This window comes from Cyanistes caeruleus, chromosome 11, assembly GCF_971803275.1.
Source record: "Cyanistes caeruleus chromosome 11, bCyaCae1.hap1.1, whole genome shotgun sequence".
Taxonomy (NCBI): domain Eukaryota; kingdom Metazoa; phylum Chordata; class Aves; order Passeriformes; family Paridae; genus Cyanistes; species Cyanistes caeruleus.
Genome location: NC_141711.1, coordinates 2,958,123 through 2,977,898, shown reverse-complemented (window position 1 = coordinate 2,977,898; position 19,776 = coordinate 2,958,123). Strand labels below are relative to the sequence as shown.

General features: G+C 40.7%; 1 long non-coding RNA gene across 1 annotated transcript; it reads left to right on the top strand.

The window, feature by feature from the left end:
* Positions 1–10,746: 10,746 nt before the first annotated feature.
* Positions 10,747–16,809, top strand: LOC147650944 (uncharacterized). The gene is made up of 2 exons (XR_015274922.1): positions 10,747–11,144; positions 13,366–16,809. It is a non-coding gene; the product is annotated as an uncharacterized LOC147650944 (long non-coding RNA).
* Positions 16,810–19,776: the final 2,967 nt, after the last annotated feature.

Below are 19,776 nucleotides of genomic sequence, written 5' to 3'. Positions count from 1 at the left end.
AGGTCCAACCTATGCCCTCCTCAACGGCACCGAGTGCCACCTCCAGGCTCTTTTTCAACACCTCCAGGGTTGGTGACTTCACTCCCTCCCTGGGCAGACGATTCCAGTGCCCAATCACTCATTCTGTGAAGAACTTTTTTCTAATGTCTAACCTGAAGCTCACTTGGCACAGCTTTGTCCTGTTGGGGTTTGTTTTGTTTTGTTTTTTTATTACAGAATCACGAGGTTGGAAGAGACTTTCATGATCATTGAGTCCAACCCAACCTCAACTAAACCATGGCACCGAGTGCCACATCCAGTCTTTTTTTAAACACATCCAGGGATGGTGACTCCACCACCTCCCTGGGCAGATGATTCCAGTGCCAGATTATTTTTTCAGTGAAGATTTTTTTCTGATGTCTAACCTAAACTTCCCCTGGCACAGTTTGAGGCTGTGTCCTCTCCTTCTGTCAGCTGCTGCCTGGTGAAGGAGACCAACTCCACCTGCCCAGAGTCACCTGTCAGGGAGGTGTGGAGAGAGAACAGGTCACCCCTGAGCCCCCTTTTCTCCAGGATAAACAACCCCAGCTCCCTCAGCTGCTCCTCACAGGACTTGTGCTCCACACCCCTCACCAGCCTCATTGTCCTTCTCTGGACACGTTCCAGCCCCTCCCTGTCCTTCCTAAATTGAGGTGACAGAACTGGACACAGCACTCGAGGTGCTGCCCAGCCAGTGCCGAGCACAGGGGGAGAATCCCTGCCCTGCTCCTGCTGGCCACACGTTCCTGATCCAGCTGCTGGCTCATGTCCAGCCTGCTGTCCATCCCTGCCCCTTTCTGCCTGGCCGCTGTCCATCCACCCTGTCCCTGTCCTGCAGGGCTTGTTGGGCCCAAAGTGCAGCTCCTGGGGGCTCAGCCTTGCCCTTTGGGCTGGAGCCAGGGAATCCAGCTGAGTCAGGCTCCAAACAGCCCAGAGCCCATCCAGGATGGTAAATTTGCATTGGCCTCACTGCCTGTGGTGTAGCTGTGACAATTGACATCGGCTCCCGTGTCCTGTCGAGTCCCAAAGGGGCTGGAAATGAGCGTGGATGGAGCGGTGCTGGGGTGGGAGCTGAGCCCAAGGCTCTGATTAAAGCTCATTGCAATTAAACAACCACACTCCTGCCTTTCCTGCTGAGCCATTCCCACTCCAGAACCCCGAGCACTGGCTTTGGTTGTTATCCACTCATCTGAGAGCTGCTAAAGCTGGGATGGTGTTCCTGGAGTTATTATGAAATAGGATCTGTTGTTTTGCAGTAAATTGGAAACTATAACTCGGGCTTTGATTAATCTTTCTCTGAAACATGGAGGTCATCCTTAACTTCCAGATATTTTTATTCTCTGTGTATATTAATTTCTAGTAGCCTGAGGTTTAATACATATTTCTCTGTTTAATTTCCACAATTAATGGCTCTAAGACAACACAGATAAAAATGCAAATGAGCAACTCATCTTTATGCTTTTCAACTACATGTTTACAATTGCAGTTACAGTGAGCTTTTAAAACTGCCCAAACAGCTTTTCCTGCAGATATGAAAATTATAAAGTTACCCTTCTAAATTACAGATTTAAAAAATTGCTGTCATTTTAAATAGCCATATTTTTTTATGTTTATTGGAACTCTTTTGAGTATAAATGCAACACAGTCTTTCTTTTTTGTAATGCAGAGTCATACATGGTATTAGCATAAAGAGAAGTCCATAGACATATAAATATGTATATAATTTTTTCTCTTCTGCAATCTTCTCTGCAAAGATTTTAGAGTAGAGACCCATAAAAGTGAGCATTTCTTGCAATGGTTTTCTCTAAATTCTCTTCCCGGATGCGCTGCTGTGACAACATCCTGGAATCAAATGTGAAAAAAAAAGAACAAGAAAATTGTGGATCTTGACAAAACCACGGGGCTGTTACAGCTGCAGCATAATGGGGGCCCTGGGAAATTAAAACTTCCCACTTTTCCCTGAGCTGCATTTCTACAGCTGGCAGTGAGAACTTAATTTCTGATTATGTGTTAGTTAAAGAGCTAATACAGTTGCGAAGAGGCTGTTTGAACAGGCAGAAAAAGTTTCCATTCACCTTCTTGCAGCTAAACTAAGAATTGAACTGGGGCAAATGGAATAAGGAGGTCATGAAAATTGCAAATCTGCTGCCTTGGATGGGCTGGGTTTTAAAGGTTTTTTTCCCTGTCCTTTCTGAGAAAAAAATATTTTAAGGCAGAGATGGGTTTTTATTTAAATAGTACCAGGTTAATTCTTCAACAGAACTTATGGCTACGTCTGAAATACAAGGAAATGTCAGCTCTTGGTGTCCTTGTTCCTGGCAGGGGTTTGGAATGGGATAATCTCCAAGGAGATACTGCAATGGTAATGCTAAAAGTTGAGTTGAAGGCAGAAAGAAATGAAAGCACACTGGTAGCGTTTGGGGCTTTAAAATAGTCAATTAAGGGGTAAGAAAAGAAATTAAGTAAGAAGGGAAGTGTTGGCTGGTGCAAACAGAATTTCCTCACAACTCTCAGCAGGTTTTGGATAAAGAGAAATAGGAAGGGAATATCCCTGGAGTTACATCCACTCCTGTATGGAGCAGGGTATCCAGCACTTGAATTGAGGGAATCAAGGCCAGTACTCCAACCTTTATTTCCTTCCAATGTTAGTGGAAAATGGGATCAGAACTGGCATCGAGGCTGCAGGTAGGTTGAGGTCTGATTTTAGTTTGTTTCCTGTCATTCCTGTGGATGTTTCCATGTAGCTTCCACTGTGTTTATGCTGGCAAGGTTCATAGCCTGGAGTTGGGCTGGCACTGAGTTTTTAACCCTGTTTTTCTGTGGTTCCATTCACGCTGCAAGATGTCAGAGCTCTGTATGGTAATGAACAGAGATCTGCAGAGGTTTTGATAGAGATTTCTCATCACTTTTGTGTGAGATTCAGCTGAGCATGGAAAGCTGCACTAAGCACAGGGATTACAGCCACAGTGAAGAGTCTAAATCTCTTCTCTCTTTTCTGATCACATCACTGTGACTGTATTTATATTTCTAAATTATGTCCTACAGCCAGCTCCTACCTGTCTAGAAGAGAGTATTTGTTTTATCCTTTGTGTTTAGCTGTTTTGGGCAGTGGGGTTGGCAATGTCCCTCTGCTGCTCCATCTCACATTCAACACTTGATTCCAATTAACAAACAACGACACCTTCATTCATATCTTACTTCTGTTATTTACTCATTACCTGTTGTTTGCAGGATAGGAGGTGTGAACTCTTACTCTTTCACCTGTATTCTCAAAATAAAATACACTTAAGCCACACTTATCTGAAGGCAGTCTTTGCACAACTTCTAAGGGAGCACTGCCTGGGTTTGTGGCACATTTCTCTTGGTGCAGCAGCGCTGCAAGAGGCACCACCAGGGTCTGTGGGGAGGTGATGCCCTGGCAGCAGAGTCCTCCTGACACCCTCCAAAAATAAAGTATTTTGGCATGGCAGGCTTGAAGGGCCATCATTTATCTGGTGCTTCTCACCAGTGTTCCTGGCCAGGCTCCAGGCTGCCCTGTGCTGAGATAAACTCTATTCCACTTGCTTGGACTGAGATTTATCCTGCTAAAATCAGGCTCCCTGCTGTTAATAATTTACTCAGATCCCTTTTCACCATCAAGGGATCCACGTTGGAGAGTAATCTCTACTTTTTTGGAGTTTGGTAAAACCCTGGTCCTGGGGAATCCAGTTGCTGAGTTCCTGTTTATCAGGAGGAAAAAAGGGGAAAGGTACTAAGCCCTAAATTTGTGGCAATTCACCTCAGAAAAAGAGATCCTCAGACACTGTTTGCAGAGTGGGAGAGGAAACAATACAAACAGACACTTTTTTTTTTTTTTTAAAGAAGGCTTTATCAATAAAGGAATCTTTGTTTTTTGTTTTGGAAGAATGGTTAGAGATCCTGAAAGTGATGCCTTATTGTATTTACTGTGGTATCTAGTGCATATTATGCTTTCCTTTCTATCTTTGGGTTTAACAGGGCCATCTGTCAAAAATATTGGTAATAGAGAAATACACTGGATAAGGCAAAAGTAATTACTCACTTTCCTTTGCTCTGATTTACAACAACTTAAGTCAAATAGAAGAGCAAATAATAAAGTTCCCAGGCAAAATCAGAGCGGTTTTGGTATCATCTTTCTCCAAGTTTGCTTTGCAGAATATAATTAAATCTGCCCTTGGTAGCTGAGGGACAGCCCTGCTCTTCCCCATCCCACACATGGGCACAGTTTGATTCCCTGATGTTGTTTTGCAGAGTTTGCAGGAGGGAACTCTCTGCTCCTGCTGCTCCCAGCCCTGGCTCTGTCCTGACCCAGAACCCAGCCCTGGCTCTGTCCTGACCCAGAACCCAGCCCTGGCTCTGTCCTGACCCAGAACCCAGCCCTGGCTCTGTCCTGACCCAGAACCCAGCCCTGGCTCTGTCCTGACCCAGAACCCAGCCCTGGCTCTGTCCTGACCCAGAACCCAGCCCTGGCTCTGTCCTGACCCAGAACCCAGCCCTGGAGAGCTGTCCCTGCATCCTTCCCACCCTCTGCCATCCCTGAGGCTCCTCTGGGGCTTCTGCAGGGGAGGTGATGGACCAGATGCTCAGCAGATGTGCAAAGAGCTCCCAGCTTGTCTCTGATGCCTTGGGATGCTGACCTGAAACAGAGGCTGGACAGGACTGAGAGAATAAAATGGGTTTATTATTATTAAAGGCCTTTGATAGGCACACCTTGGGCACTCAGAGACCTCCCAGGGGCTGCACCCAGGATGGTCATGAGTTTTTCAGACAGTTATAAATTTGATCCATTCACATGTCAGGGGTTAATCCTCCAATTCCAACTCCAGGTAATGAACTCATTTACCCCAAGTTTGCTTCCCCAACTCCCTTTTGTTTCCATCTCTGGGGCCTGAGGCAGTGAGGTGTCCTTGAGGTCTAGAGAGGAATTTCTGTGTCTGAATAAAATGGGAGAACAGCAGCTGACAGGCTGTGGGGTTTAGAGTTATCCATTGGAGCAGTACAGGATCTGAAAAATATAAAAGTTAAAATCCTAAGGCATCACGTGGTTGCTGGGTTTTCTCTGGAATCTTTTTGAATGCAAGGATGGGAAGCAATGCTTTGCTCCTCGCTCCTGCTGCGAGATGCCAGATTTTCCTGGGGATATTTTACTCTGTGCTGGTAAAAACAGAATGTTCCCACCCAGTGCAGTCGCTGCAGAAGTTCAGAGAGGTGCCCAAATTCTGGAAGGAGTTTCCCTGGAGCAAATAATGAAGCAAAAAATAACTGCTCTTGCCAGGCTGCTCTTGGCTCTGGCTGTGAGTTGTTTGGCACTGAGTTTTCCTGGGGCTGGGAGAGATCTCCAAAGTCAGCTCACGGCACAGGACGCACCAGGACATTCTGGATTTTAAACCTGCACACCAAACCTGGGAGGAAATTCCATCTCTTGGCTTGGAGAGAGGAGCTCTGGAATTAAGGCAGTGTTTCTGCTCGGAATGATGCTTCTGCTTCTGCTCATTCAGGAGTGGGGTTGGATATTTGGGATGTATTCTGCCCACAAACTTGAGTCAATAGAATGTAACTACTAAAATATGCTGAATAATACTAAAATATGCTTTATATGCACCATCATTTATATCATTATAATGGTGATATATAATATCACTATATATCACTATATAATATAATATATAATATATATTATTATATAATAATATATTATAATATATAATAATATCACTATTATAATATATATAATATATAATAAATATACTATATTATAATATTATATATTTTATATATTATATATTATATATTATATATTATAATATATAATATTATATATTATATACATTATATATTATAATATTATATATTATTACAAATAATGTAATATTTATTATATTACATTACATTGTATTGTAATATATTATATTGTATTATATTGTATAATATTGTATAATATTGTATAATATTGTATATATTATATTATATTATATTATACTATATTATATTGTATTATATTATATTATATTATATTATATTATATTATATTATATTACATCATATTATATTATATTATATTATATTATATTATATTATATTATATTATATTATATTATATTTATTATATTATATTATATTATATTATGTTATATTATATTTATTATATATATTATATTATATTATATTATATTATATTTATTATATTTATTATATTATATTATATTATATTATATTATATTATATTATATTATATTATATTATATTTATTATATTTATTATATTATATTATATTATCTACAAAAATATTTTGCAATAAATTGTCTTTGGTCATTAAGCAGAAAAATTCAAAGCCACTGAAACAATGAGAGATATTTCTATTTAGTGGCTCTTTTGTGTCAGTAGAACATGGTGGATACCATTTTAATGACCTTCCTTTGTAAATAACCTAATTACCTCCATGAACTGACTTTGTGAACAGAACTATTTTTGTCTGGGGGAGTGGAAGGGAAATCAGAACAGGAAAGAGAACATTAAGTTCATTTTTGGTACACACATCTATCTGCAATTTTATTGCTCCATCCCCAATTTTTTTCTTTAATTTGGTGCAGCATTGGGTCTCTCATCCTCCTGCAATTGCTGTTTGCATTGGTCTTTCTTTCCTTTCAGTGACAAAATAAAAATGGTTTTTTTTTCATATTTCCACTAAAGATTTTAGCTCGTAAATTTTCAAAATATCATTACAGTTTGGTAGAGGAAGAAAGGTAATTTTCACTGTTTCTTTCTAAACAGATTTTAACCTCAAAAAACTCCACAATTTGGATCTTTCATGATCTGCTGGAGACATTATGGCTTCTATACAAATTATGTTGTTACCAGTGGCTTGAATCTCCCAAACTCCATCGTGTTTTTATTCCACATACTCTTTGGATGTGACAGATTGCAGTCCCTGTCAATAAAAAGGACATTTTACATCCAGTGCTCTGACAATGGGATTTTTTTCTGTATGAACACACTGGGTAATTTTTCAGTCAGGATCTGTAATAACAGTGAAAAAGAAACTGCACCACTGGAATTATTGCAGGAGCATCCTGGAGTCTGTTCCCACCCTCCTTAATCTTTGTAAATGAAATTAGCTGAGCAGTTACTTCCTTTTTGGGGTATTTGAGAACTCTCCCCCTGCTTAGGAAGCCACTGGAGAATGGGGGAGGTTTAATGGATCCATTATTAAAATTAGACCTCCTTACTTTTAAAATTTTCCTGCTGAAATAAGTTCTGCCACTACTCAGGGACAATAAACCTCTAGGCACAAACAGCGTGTCTGTAAGGCAGAAAAGAATGGAATAAGGCAAAAAATCACATCCAGAATTATATTAATATACCTACAAAAACAATCATATCAAGGGAAAGAAAATATTTTACAGAAAACTTCTTGTATAGATGTCATATTGGATCTAAGGATAAAATTTATACCTCTTTAAGCACACTTAGGAATCAGATTTTTAGATAAGATATTGTTTAATCATATTAATAGAGTTAAAATATTATTGTCTCATTAGGACAGGGGTAATATGAGCTAGTCCAGAATAAAAAAAAATATAAATAGTTCATTATCAGCATTTTCCTTAATATTTTTTCTAAAAATTGTATAATTTGAAACTATTTTTTTCAATGAATTTGTTCTGGAGGCTTAGCCACTTTTTTTCTTCCATTTCCACCATGCCCAACAGGTCATGTTTTATTCCTGCTGTGTTCAAGATATCTGGGAATGGCTTCTGAAATCAGCCAGGCTTCGGTTCACTCCTGATTTCAAAGATTGACACTGATCCTCCTCGTGCCACAGGGCCATGGGACAGAGCTCTGTTTCCTCCTGGTATCTCCTGACTTGTCTGTGACAATAAAATTCCCTCTTTCATGATGAAAATCCCCTTTAAAATAAAAGACAACTGAGGCAAACAAAAATAACTCCATCATGAAAGCAGCAGCAGAAGATGTGCGGCAGCTGTTTGCTCCTGAGTCAAACCAGCCTGAAAAAAACCCCAATTTTTATGCCCACATGTAGCTCTTTTTAATTATCCTATTACTTTAATCACACCTGCTGGCTGACATCCCACTCTGTGCATCCAAGCCTTGCCAGAGAGGAAAGTTGACTGGAGGGAATAAAATCTGATTTTTGAGTACTATTACCTATTGTTCCTGTGATACTGAGGCTCTGTTGAGCTGGTGCTGGGGAGAAAAAAAAAGAAGAATATTTCTTTACTCCTCTTCATGGCAGCTTGGGGGACTTTCAAGTGACAGGTTCAAAATCTAGAGACCCTCAAACCTATTTCTAACTGAAGCAAAAAGAGAGATGTGACAATTGAACAGCTCAGTTGGTTTGGCTTTGGTTGTTCTGGGGGTTTGGTTTTGGGTTTTTTTTTTTGCTTTTGTTTGGCTCTAATCCAGCAAATTCTCTCTTAAACCTATTCCATTTTCTCTAAATCCCCAACAGATTCCTCAGGCTTTAGGGACTTGATTCAGGGCAAGCTACTTCCACTCTGTGTCTTTGCCATCTGCTGAGTGGCAATAAGAAATATTTCCAGGGATTTTTGCTCTCTTGAGAGGAGGTGGAATAAGGAATGGACCTTATTGCTGTCATACCCTGCTTTAAAAATCATGAGCCTCTCTGGGAGGGTAAAGGGAATTCAGGCACGCTCACATCAGTTTGCTGTATATTTTATATATTTTATTTTATATTTATATTAACATTTATATTTTATATGTTTTTATAGATTAAAATCTAAACAGAAGTGACAGAGCTTAGGACAACAGAGACAGAAACTTCTTTATTGCCACAGCTCCTCAAAAAACCCATTTTACAAAAGCTTTTATCAGGTTGGTGTTTTCACTCATGGAAAACTGAGTTTATTTTAATTAATTATTTCTGTTTAGGGATAATGAATATATTAATTGTTAATTAATCATTTTTCTGTGGAAGTTTCTGGTGTTTTAAAGTTTCAAATCTCTGGCTGAACCAGAGAAGGAACCAGGAAAATCCCAAATATTTGTGTAGTGCAAATGCACCAGTCTGGAAGGTCCTCACCCACAAAACCAGACCTGATATTTTCCTGTGGCAAATAATTCCTGGTTAACACTTGGATTTGGAGAGGGAGCTGGGATACTCAGCTGGAACCAGTGCTCATTTTAATGTTCTGATTTTATATTCTGTATCCCTTAAATTCAGTATTTCTGCTCCAAACACCAATGATATTACACCAAATGTGAATAAAAGAAGGGAAAATCTTCATATGAAGCCAGAGAACCTAATTAAGGCAGATCATTAGGGAAGGGGTGGGGAAAGAAGAGTAAATAATTGGGTGAGTTTTATTCAGAGTGCCACTGTAGTCATTTGGCTTAAATTTATGGATGTCAAAAAGTTATTTCATTTTTTCCTTAGCAGTGAACCATCTATTTGGACTGATTTTTCACTGTAGGGTCTCACTAAGGTTGGGGTGGTCAGGAGAAAGCTCTTTGGTTGCAAACAACAAAAGATTTCACCCTTTAAACAAGAGACTGAGAGAGAAGGGAGTGGACTGAAACTGCAAAGGAAATAAAGGGATTACTGTGAATTATGTGAATATATTAATAATCTTAGTTTTCCTATAAAAAATAAAGTTGCAAAGCAGTTGATGGTGCCTCAGTTCATGTGCCCAGGTCTTACCTGAACTTTTTTAAACAGCCTCGATTATTTCAAGCTTGCCTGGATGTTTAAAAGGGAACAGCTTCCCAATATACAGAATTTCTATTGGAATATGTAGAAAGCTAAATGTTACAAACAGCTTGAAATGCTGATGGATTCTTGCTGGTGCAATAACAACTCCAATCTATAACTGGAATATTTCTATACAGGGATACCCCTGTGGGATACTTCGGGATGTGTTTATTGGAAACATTCTGGAAACAACACTGGAAGTGTTTTCAGTGAGCAACACAAAATCACTTCATCCTTTTCCTCTGCTCCTGTGAAATCATCCCTGACACACCACTGAATCTGGAATTTTAAGGATAAGGTTTTGGTGGGGTTTTTTTTCTTGTTTTTGGCACGGAATGGAAAGAAAAATGAAACACAAATGGGAGCATTGTGCCTTAATTGCTTCCATGGTGCTGATATTGGTGCTTTCCATGATTTCAATAATTGAGAAGGGCATCAGTTTCCCCACACACTCCAGTTTTGGTGTCTATTCCTTATTTCTCTGCCCTTGCCCACAGCAGAAAGGAGCCACTGGTTCCCTGCAGTGAGTGGGATAATACAAGAGAAGCAAAAACTCCTCATTTTTCTTGTCTGTGCCACCTGCAGGACTGGGAAGTTTGGATTTCTGAGGCAGAGCAGTGCTACAGCCACACCTGAGCTGAATCTCCAGGGCATCCCAAAAGGCTTAGTCCCATCCTGTTTGATTATTTATTAATTCCATGAAATTACCATCGATTTCCGAACGGAGCGAAGGGAATTAAAAATTGCCTCCAAAAATTTACAGTGCAAATTAGCTGATCCTCTGAATATCCAGGCATAATTAGAAACCAATAAGAGCTGGAAAACAAATGTCAGCCTCAGCTGGAGGTGTCAGGAGGAGCTCATCAGCCAGCACTCCCTTTCCTTCCCCAACCCAATCAGCAGCTGAGCTTATCCCTGGAATAAACAGGGCTCAGCTGCTGCCCTCAAACTCAGCGAAGAGGGAAGGTGAGAACTGGTGTGGAGGAGGCTCAAATTCAGGAGTTTTTGGGAAGACAGAAAATCAAGGAGCTTTTTGGGACTGAGGGCCTTGCCTGGTTCTGTTCCCTCCTCCTTCCAGCAAGGAAATTTTGGTAAAAGCACCAAAGGATCTCTTTCCTCCATGGAAATTCCAACTCTGCACCCATGAGGGAATGGAAGGAGCAAACCTCCTGCAGCTCACCTTGTGCTTGGGACCTGAAGCCTCTCCTCATCCTCTAAAGAAGAGGTTCTGTTGGTGAAATCACAGGAAATGCTGGAAGTGGAAACTTCCAAAATATCCATGTGTAAACTGGTGCTGAGAAATTTCTGGTAAGCAACTCAACAGCTCAAACCTTAAAACAGATTTAGTGCAAATAGAAATTGGACACAGAACCGAAAGGTAGGGTTCCTAGTGTGGTTTGATGAAAAAAAATATCTAATCATAGGTTTTATTTTTCAACAGAGAGTGCTCATCTAGAGTTTTGTTTTTAAATTAAATTTCACAGGAAATGTTTTGCACTGCAGAAAAAAAATCTCAACCAAAACCCACCTTCAACCCCAAATGAGTAAAAAAAAAACCCAACAACCAACCCAAAGCTGGAGATGGAGGAAAAAACCCCGAGGTACCAAGTTTCAGTAAATTGCCTTTTCCTTGTCAGATTTCTCTCCAGGATTTAGTAATCCCCAGAAAAATTTAATTTAGGGGAAATTATGCAGGACTAAACAAACTTCGCTTCCAAAAGCACAAATGCTTCTAAAGGTTTTTTTTCCTTTTGCTATGATTTCAACAAGACTCAAGGAAAAAAGCTCTTTCTCTGATCTCATGAAAGCAGAAATTCTTCTTCCTTTCAAATTTAACAGCTCATTCAACATCAGCATCCTTTGTCCTGCTTAAAAGTTTCCCAAGCCAGGAGCATGTGCAGAATTTATAGAAGGAATTACAGCCCTCACTCAATTTTAACTTGTGTTTCTTGCTACCTTCAGCTTCATTGGTTTACTTTTCCAGCATTGGACTTGTCTCCTGCTCTCACTGAAATGAGCAGCAAAATTTTAATTTCTTCATTTGAAGCCTAATATTTAATTAGTGAGACATTACAGAATATTTTTTGTGCCCGCAAAAAAAAATTCCTCTGTTCTTGAACTTCACTTGGAAATTTTGACAAATATTTACAAGTTTCTTTTAATTTACTTAGTTAAGTGTCTGTATAGATTTTTGATTTATATAAAATCTGAGTTAAGCTTTTAAAGCTTTATTTCAATGCAATTATTGGTGTTTTGGGATTTAATAACCAAGAACTGAAGCCTGTTGAAGTGCTCCTTGTCTTTTCAGGAATGATAAACAGAAAATAGACTAATCCTACAATTTTTACTCTTTCTGTTCTTGGAAAGCTCAAATTCCACATGAAATGTTTCAAATTGAGGCAGATAATGGGAGGTTGAGTTTACATCTAATTTCTCATAAAAACCTGATCGATTCTGGTTGATTTACCTTGTCAGGAATGTTTGCAGCTGGGTAAATGCAAAAGTTTTTGTACAACCTTGTATCTGAAAAAAAAAAAATCCCTTTTATTTATTGAGTGCTTAGTTATATTTACAGGACTTTGGTTTTCAAACAAAAAATTCATATATGCTTCCAGGTTTGGAAATTCATATTTTTTTTTCCTCTTTTCCTGAATATGGAGCTCTGTATTTTTCCCCAGTGATGTATGAGCTTCATGGGGGCAGAGTAAGGACAAATCAATGAGCCAGGTGTGCACAGTGAATCATCAGGGGCTTAAAACTGCCTCAAGATATATTAACTCAGGGTGAGTTATGCATGAAAATCTCCATTCTCCTAAATATCTGTCAGCATGATTCCTGGATAATGGAAAATTACCAGTTCTGTAATCCCTATTTCATATAATGGAACTGGGGCCAAATTTATGAAGTCCTGTTGGGTTTTAATGCAATTCTTTGTGCCAAAACTGGTGAGAACTTTAAAAAAATATCTACTGGAAAAAGGCTTGGTGTCCCTGTTCCAGAAACCAAAAACACAACTGGCACTTTACTGCAGCACTCTGGGAAGTAGTTAAAAATAAAAAGCCATATTCCACAAATCCTGATTCTTCCATATTCCACAAATCCTGATTCTTCCATATTCCACAAATCCTGATTCCTGCATGAAGCTCAGGAAAACCTCATAGACACCCATTTATATGTGCAAGTAAATCTAATAAGCTCTATTTATTTGGTGTAAGCTTCCCCTTACTTTCAGACTACAACAATTTTTGCTCGGCAATTTTCATAAAATCATGGAATTCCAAAATGGTTTGGGTTGGGAGAGACCTTAAAGCTCATCTTAAAGCCATGGCAGGGACACCTTCCCCTGTTCCAGGTGCTCCAGCCCCTGTGTCCAGCCTGGCCTTGGTCACCCCCAGGGATCCAGGGGCAGCCCCAGCTGCTCTGGGCACCAGGGAATTCTTCCCAGTGAACAATTCCATTCTAATATCCAGCCTAAATTTCCAATGAACACAGCTTTTCCACTCCTTCCTGAAAAATCTTTTGTCTTCCTCTGCTTTGTACTCAGGATGAAATAATTTTATTTTTTATCTTTGAAATGCTGTAAGGTTTTTTCCCTGCAGGATAATCCTTTGCTATCCTCAGAGCCGAGAGCGTTCCCGACAGCTCTGCCTTGGACAGGGAGGCCCCACAATCTCCATTTCAGGAGCCCAGATCTGACTGCAGTGGTTTTTATTTTCTTGTCCTTGAAGGAAAAGACAGCACCATCTGCTCTGTCTACAAACCTCCTACCTTAGGAACTCTCAGAGTTCTGAAAATCAGGATAAAAAGGATTCAATTCAGCAGCCACCTGAAGGTTCAATTCAAGCCTCTGTAAAAAAGTGCAAGAAATATCCCTGGTCTTAAATCCATTTAAAATCTTCCAAATGTGGCTATAGCAGAGCTTCATGCACAGAGCTGATAAAGCCCCAAAATTAAAGGGAATTTCACCCCCTGTAGAAAGCTGCATTTCTCAGCTGTTATGGATCAGTGTGGGGGGAATTTTGTGGAAATCCTGAACAGCAGCAACACCTGAGGGAAAGAATGAGCTGAATGAATTATGCTGCACCATCATCAGCCAAGGAACAGGAAAGGTTCCTGGGAGGTAACTCTTGGTCCACCACTAAACCTTGTCCCCAGGAACAACATCCACACCTTCTTTGACACTTCCAGGGATGGTGATTGCACCATTTCCCTGGGCAGTCTGTTCCAATTCCTGTCCTCACTCTTTCAGTGAGGAATATTTTCCTAGCCAGCATTCCCTGTCAATGGAAAATGGATGGAAAGGGGAGGGTGAAGCTGTGCTGATGTCTGGCTGTGATTCCCACGTGTCTCAAGGATGTGGAAGGAGGTGGTGGTTGGTCCTGGGTGTCCTTGGAAAAGCTCCAGCTCTACTGAAAACCTTCCTTGGAGCGTAACAGGTGAATGGATAATTTCCTTTGATTGCAGTGCACCTACATTGCAAATTTAAACAACTTTTCCACCATCACAATGCCCACCTTGATGCTTCAAAGGAGGAAAAAGGCTGATTCAACCTGCACGAGACAAAAAAATTCACAGTGCTCATCACGACAGCAGAGAACTTTAGCATTTCTTTAAAACCCAGGAAAGTTAACATTATTCCCTGACTGAAGTTGGGTAAAACCCCAGATTTTTATGAAGACGCTCATTAGAGTTGCATACATTAAATTCTAATTTCAGGGAAAGTATGGCTGATGTAAGTGAAACCCAAAAGAAATCCTACATAGGGTGCAAAAGAACAACTGAAGTTTTTCTTAAAAATCAGCTTTTGTGTTTGTAATGTGATAAAAGGACCTGCTGGTGGCAAGAGTTTCTTTTTAAAATATGCAGCTCCTAGAATAATATTTTAAAGGCAATAAGGAAGACTCAATGTGAAAGTTGTTCCAGCTTTTAGAAACCAAATATCACCCATGAAATTGAGCAGATAATTTAAAAATTTAGAGAAGGAGGAGTTTTACACGAAAATGGTGTTTTTAGCTGGACTTTAGCATTAGAATGTTATGTTAAATTCTCAAAGTCCTTAAAATATGGAGAGTGCAAGGGAATATTAATCTGTTTACTTTAGTTTTTCAAATATATGAGTCACAGTCACATATTTGTGTCTTCTGTGCCCATAATTTTGAGTAGCTTTAAGGATTTGTGACTAATACAGGGCATGACTGTCATTCTTTTTTTCTCCTCAGTGTTAAATATGTGTTTATATTTTTAAAGCCTGTTTTCATAATTTGTTCTACATTTTCCCCGAGTTCTGCTCTGAGTATCTTTTTTCTGCAGTTGCTCAGTGTTTTATTTAAAGCCCCCTAATAAAGAGCATGGAGTCAAAGTTCTCACACTGTAGGAGCATTAGACTTTAAACAAATGTCTTTATCATCCTTTTGCAGTCAGTGTTCAACTAAATGGATGAAGATTTGCCTCAGTGTTAAATTAGAAAAAAATATTTATAAAAGTGTTTATAACGTATTTCCTTTCCCAAGTGCTGTGAAAAGCAATTCAGGTTTCAAGAGAGCCAGGAAAGAGAGAGTGAAGAATATTATGCAAATATGAGCGTAACTGTGAATCTTCTTCAATATTTGCAGTCCCTCTTCCTGTGATTTTAGCCATTGAGGGAAGAAATACAACCTGGCTGTAGCCTTGGCTGCTTTCATTGTTTTAAATCCTGCTAGGAAAGAGGCAGTGATCCAACAATAAAACCTTGCCTCTTCCTCTCCCTTTTCCTACGTGAATTATTAATAATTATTGCCATTTTTTATGATTCAGTTTGTCCTTAAAGTAAGGGTGGTTCTCACTGCAGATCTGCTCCACCAGCTGTGAGAGGCCCTTGCTCAAGGCACTGGCCACAGTTGGGTAAAACCCCAGATTTTTTATCAAGATAACCATTAGAGTTGCATATATTAAATAATAATTTCAGGGAAAGTGTGGCTGATGTAAATGAAACCCAAAAGAAATCCTACATAGGGTGAAAAAGAAAAACAACACTGGTGCCTGGCACAGCCTGAGTGCTGTGGAAACCCAAAATTTCCTCTTCCAAAATCCTAAATCTTCATTTGGCTGGAGCCAGGCTGTGAGAAAAACTGGCAGTGTTGTTCCATCAGTGTTTTGGGATATGTGGGGTGTGCAGGTGGCTTTCAGGCCAGCCTGATGTTGGCACCAGCAGGTTCTGGTTGGCTTGAATCCTGCCACAGATGAGGATTCTGGATAGCCACAGCCTTGGCACCTCCACCCTGCTGCTGCTGGACACCTGAGCAGCACAGGAGGTGGCACAGGAGCCACTTCTGAGCTCCTGCAGAGGAGCTGCAGATCCAGAGGTTCCAGAGATTAATCCCCCAAATCCAAGTGGGGTGGGGAAGTACTCTCCTGCGTGCTCCTTATGGGAACCTGGCTCTTCTGCATCTTTTCCATGCCTACAAAACCAAGTGAACTGCAATGGACACAAATTTTTCTGTTCTTCCTTTTCCTCCTCCTGGTCAGAGCCTGAAGTGTTTTCTCAGCCACCAGGAGGGGGTGATCCCACTGGGAACAGCCTCTTGTGGAGGTGTTGATCTGCTGACTGTGGTTGTGACTCCTCCAAGGTTTCTCAGGGATTTGTGCCATTTCCCTCGCTCTTTTCCAGGTCAGTGTGCAGTGTCTGACACGAGCTGCAGTTCTGCACTGAGAGCTGCAGTTACCAACATCGCGTTCCTGGTTAATGTAGAATAAAAAGGCCCCTTTGAAGGCCTTCTGTGCATATTTTCTTGCATTAATGATCTGGAATATTGCAGAGGAGCTGGATTTCCTGCAATCCAGGGTTACCTTGGTCAGGAATAGCCTGTGAGCTGCCAAAACAATGTAGCTGTTTTAATGTGTATAACCCCCACAGATGTTGGTGTTGTGTCACTCAGGTTTATATTGGGGGATAAATTTGCCTCGTCTATGCTCTGATTTTAGACATAGGTTGTTTACCAAACTGCTACAAACACAATCAGAAAACTTTGACAAGATGATAGATCACCAAATTGGATTAACTTTCCAACCTTTCTCAGGGTATGAGCCTGTGCAATCCTTACAGCTTCTGTGAAAACCCTTCTGAGCTTTCTCTTATCAAAAGGAGCCTGATGGCAGCTCCCGATGGCTCTCAAAAGTACTGAACCAGGAATGTGCATTTAAAACTGGCACAGGGACCTTGCTTTCCCTCAATTGTTCCCTCTCCAAAACCCAGCAGGCTGAAAAACTGCCATGGAATGGAATCATGGAATATCCTGAGCTGGTAGGGATCTTCAATTCCAGCTCCTGGCCCTACACAGGACACCCCAACAATCCCACCCTGTGCCTTACAGCTGCTTTGCTCCTTTTAAAATGCAGCTGCTAAGTCCTCACATATTCTCAGTAGAAGCTCTGGCCTTATTTCCCAAAAATGAAGATCATTATTCAGATGGTATCTGTGGTCTGGAGCAATTCTTTATTGCCTCCTTCACCTGGCACGTTGTTTTCTGGCCTACTTGATATTCTGCTACCTCTTGGCATCACAAAGAATGTCTCATAAACTTATTTCCATGGCCTTGAAAATCAGACCTTGTCCCCCAGGATATTCCAATGAAGTTCTTAAGCCATTGCTATCTAAAGCTTCCTGAAGAAGGGAAGAGGGGCAGAGACTGATCTGTTGTCCCTGGTGCCAAGGACAGGACCTCAGGGAATGGCTGGAGCTGGGCCAGGGCTGATTTAGTTGGATTTTAGGGAAAAGTTCTTCCCCCAGAGGTGCTGGCACTGCCCAGGCTCCCCAGGGAATGGGAACATTCCCAAGGCTGCCAGAGCTCCAGGAGCCTTTGGAAAACCCTCCCAGAGGTGCTCAGGGTGGGATTGTTATCCTGTGCAGGGCCAGGAGCTGGGTTTGAAGCTCCTGTGGGTCCTTTCCAGCTCAGGCTATTCCATAATTCCATGTTTCAAAAAGCTCAGGCATGGCATCATCTCTGAAATGCATCATGATCTTGAGTGGAGTTCTGTGACACCAGAGGATGGAGGGAGAAATTATCCCTGATTTCCCTCTAAGGCCCAGCTCACACTGTGGTGGCATCTTGAGCCTGTCACTTCAGGGCAGCAGGGGCTCTAAACAGCCACCATAAATACTTCCAGCACCTGAATCCAAAATTAGCTTTATTTTCTGTACACCCACCTCGGCTGGAAACACTGCTACCACAGGGGAAGTACCTGTGAGGAGGAAGGAGAGGTGTTATGAAAGGCCTTGATATGACTTCAGCATCCAAAGTAATAATTATTTCATTTTATTGGTGTGTGGAAATGATTTATCAGCAGGTCTCCAACAAGAAAAGCTCCTGCCTTTAGTGCAGGCACTCCTGTGTGCTTGCAAACAGAATGCTGCTTGCCTCATGATCTCACAGTGCAAGGAGAACCTGTTAGAAATTCAGTCAATGATCCAACAGGAAATTAAACCTTTTAAAAATGGATGAACCAATGGACCAAGTGTAATGGAAGAAAATGCACAGAATGGGAAGAGTGACTCATTAACTTGATTTAAATATGATTTTTTTCTTTCTTTGGAGGTACGGCACCAAGGTCTGACATGATTTCCTCTTTCAAGAATGCAGCAAGATGGGAAGAGAATTGGAATTAAACACTGCAAAGATACAATTTTTTCTTTTAATTAGAAAAAAAAACCTCAGTGTCATACCAGGCAGGAGAAAAATATTAGAAAATATTTAAACCTGTGAATCTCACTTTAATATAAAGTCACCCTTTTCTATGACCCTGAGGAGGAATGGACTTGTTCTTTTTCTATAATATTTAATTATATGCAAGGATATGAAAGACAGAAGAAAGGTCTTTTACTCTGAATCTGAAGGATTCAGAGCGAGCCAAAAATGCCAATTATTGCACAATTCCCACTCCCAGAGCACAGCACCGGGATCTGATTTAAGGAACCTGGCTGTCAGCATGATTTAAGGATGATGGTGCTCTCACTACAAATAATATCCCACCAGTGAAAAAAAATTCATTGTTATTTACAGACGAGGTTCTTCCCATGAACACACGCCCCGTGCACATCAAGTCATGAAAATTTCAGAGGCAGTGATTTGGTTTAAGGGGTTTGGGGTTATTTTTTTTAAGTTGCTTTTAGTTTTCCTTTTCTTTGGTGATTTGCACCCCATTTTCTCTGCTGATATCACCCTTGGGAGGTCTTTTCCTCCTCCATCAAAAGTTTTGCCTGATTTCCTTTTTAGAGAGGTAGGAGAGCAAGGAAGGAGCTCAAGCATCATCTCTATGCTTTTGAGGAGAGTGGTCCTGGAAAACAACTATTTCCTTGCTCAGGATCTGTAAGAGGGAGGGGGATGAAAATGGTAAAATAAAATAAAATAATTTACTGAGCCACAATGGTCAGTGGAAGTTCCACCAGTGGCAGAAAAGCTCATTTTGGGGCTGCTCTCTATGTATGATTTGTGAAGCCCTCTTTGGCACTTATTTAGGTGCTGGATTGTGGAAAACACTTTTGTTTTAGTGGAACTCCTCACATTTTATCACACTAATAAGAGAGCATGGTGTGAATAATTAGAAAATCACCCTTTAAGGGGAGCTTTTAGCCAGCCCTTTGCCTCTAAAGCTGATAAACTCACTGATAAAGAGCAGAGTGACCGGGGCACCCGAGTAAATCAAGGAATGGGAGTCCCTGGTAGTTCCTTGGGAGTTTAACCCCAGGTCAGGTCCTGCTCAGAGCTGCTCCATCCTGTGAGGAGCAGGACACTCCAGGTCTGTTTGGAGCTGCTGCTCAAAACCAACCCAATGGGATTATTCTGCAAATGAGGCACAGCCCTGCATTTCCCAAGCCATAAACACAGGGATGCAGACAAATCCTATTAACAAATAACAGGATTTGTGCTTGCACTGTACCTCCTACTCACCACCTTCAAAATTTACCCCGTGCTGGCTGAACCGTTGTTCTGCATGAAATCAAGTGAATTAAAACCCATTTAAAAACCCAGCTACAA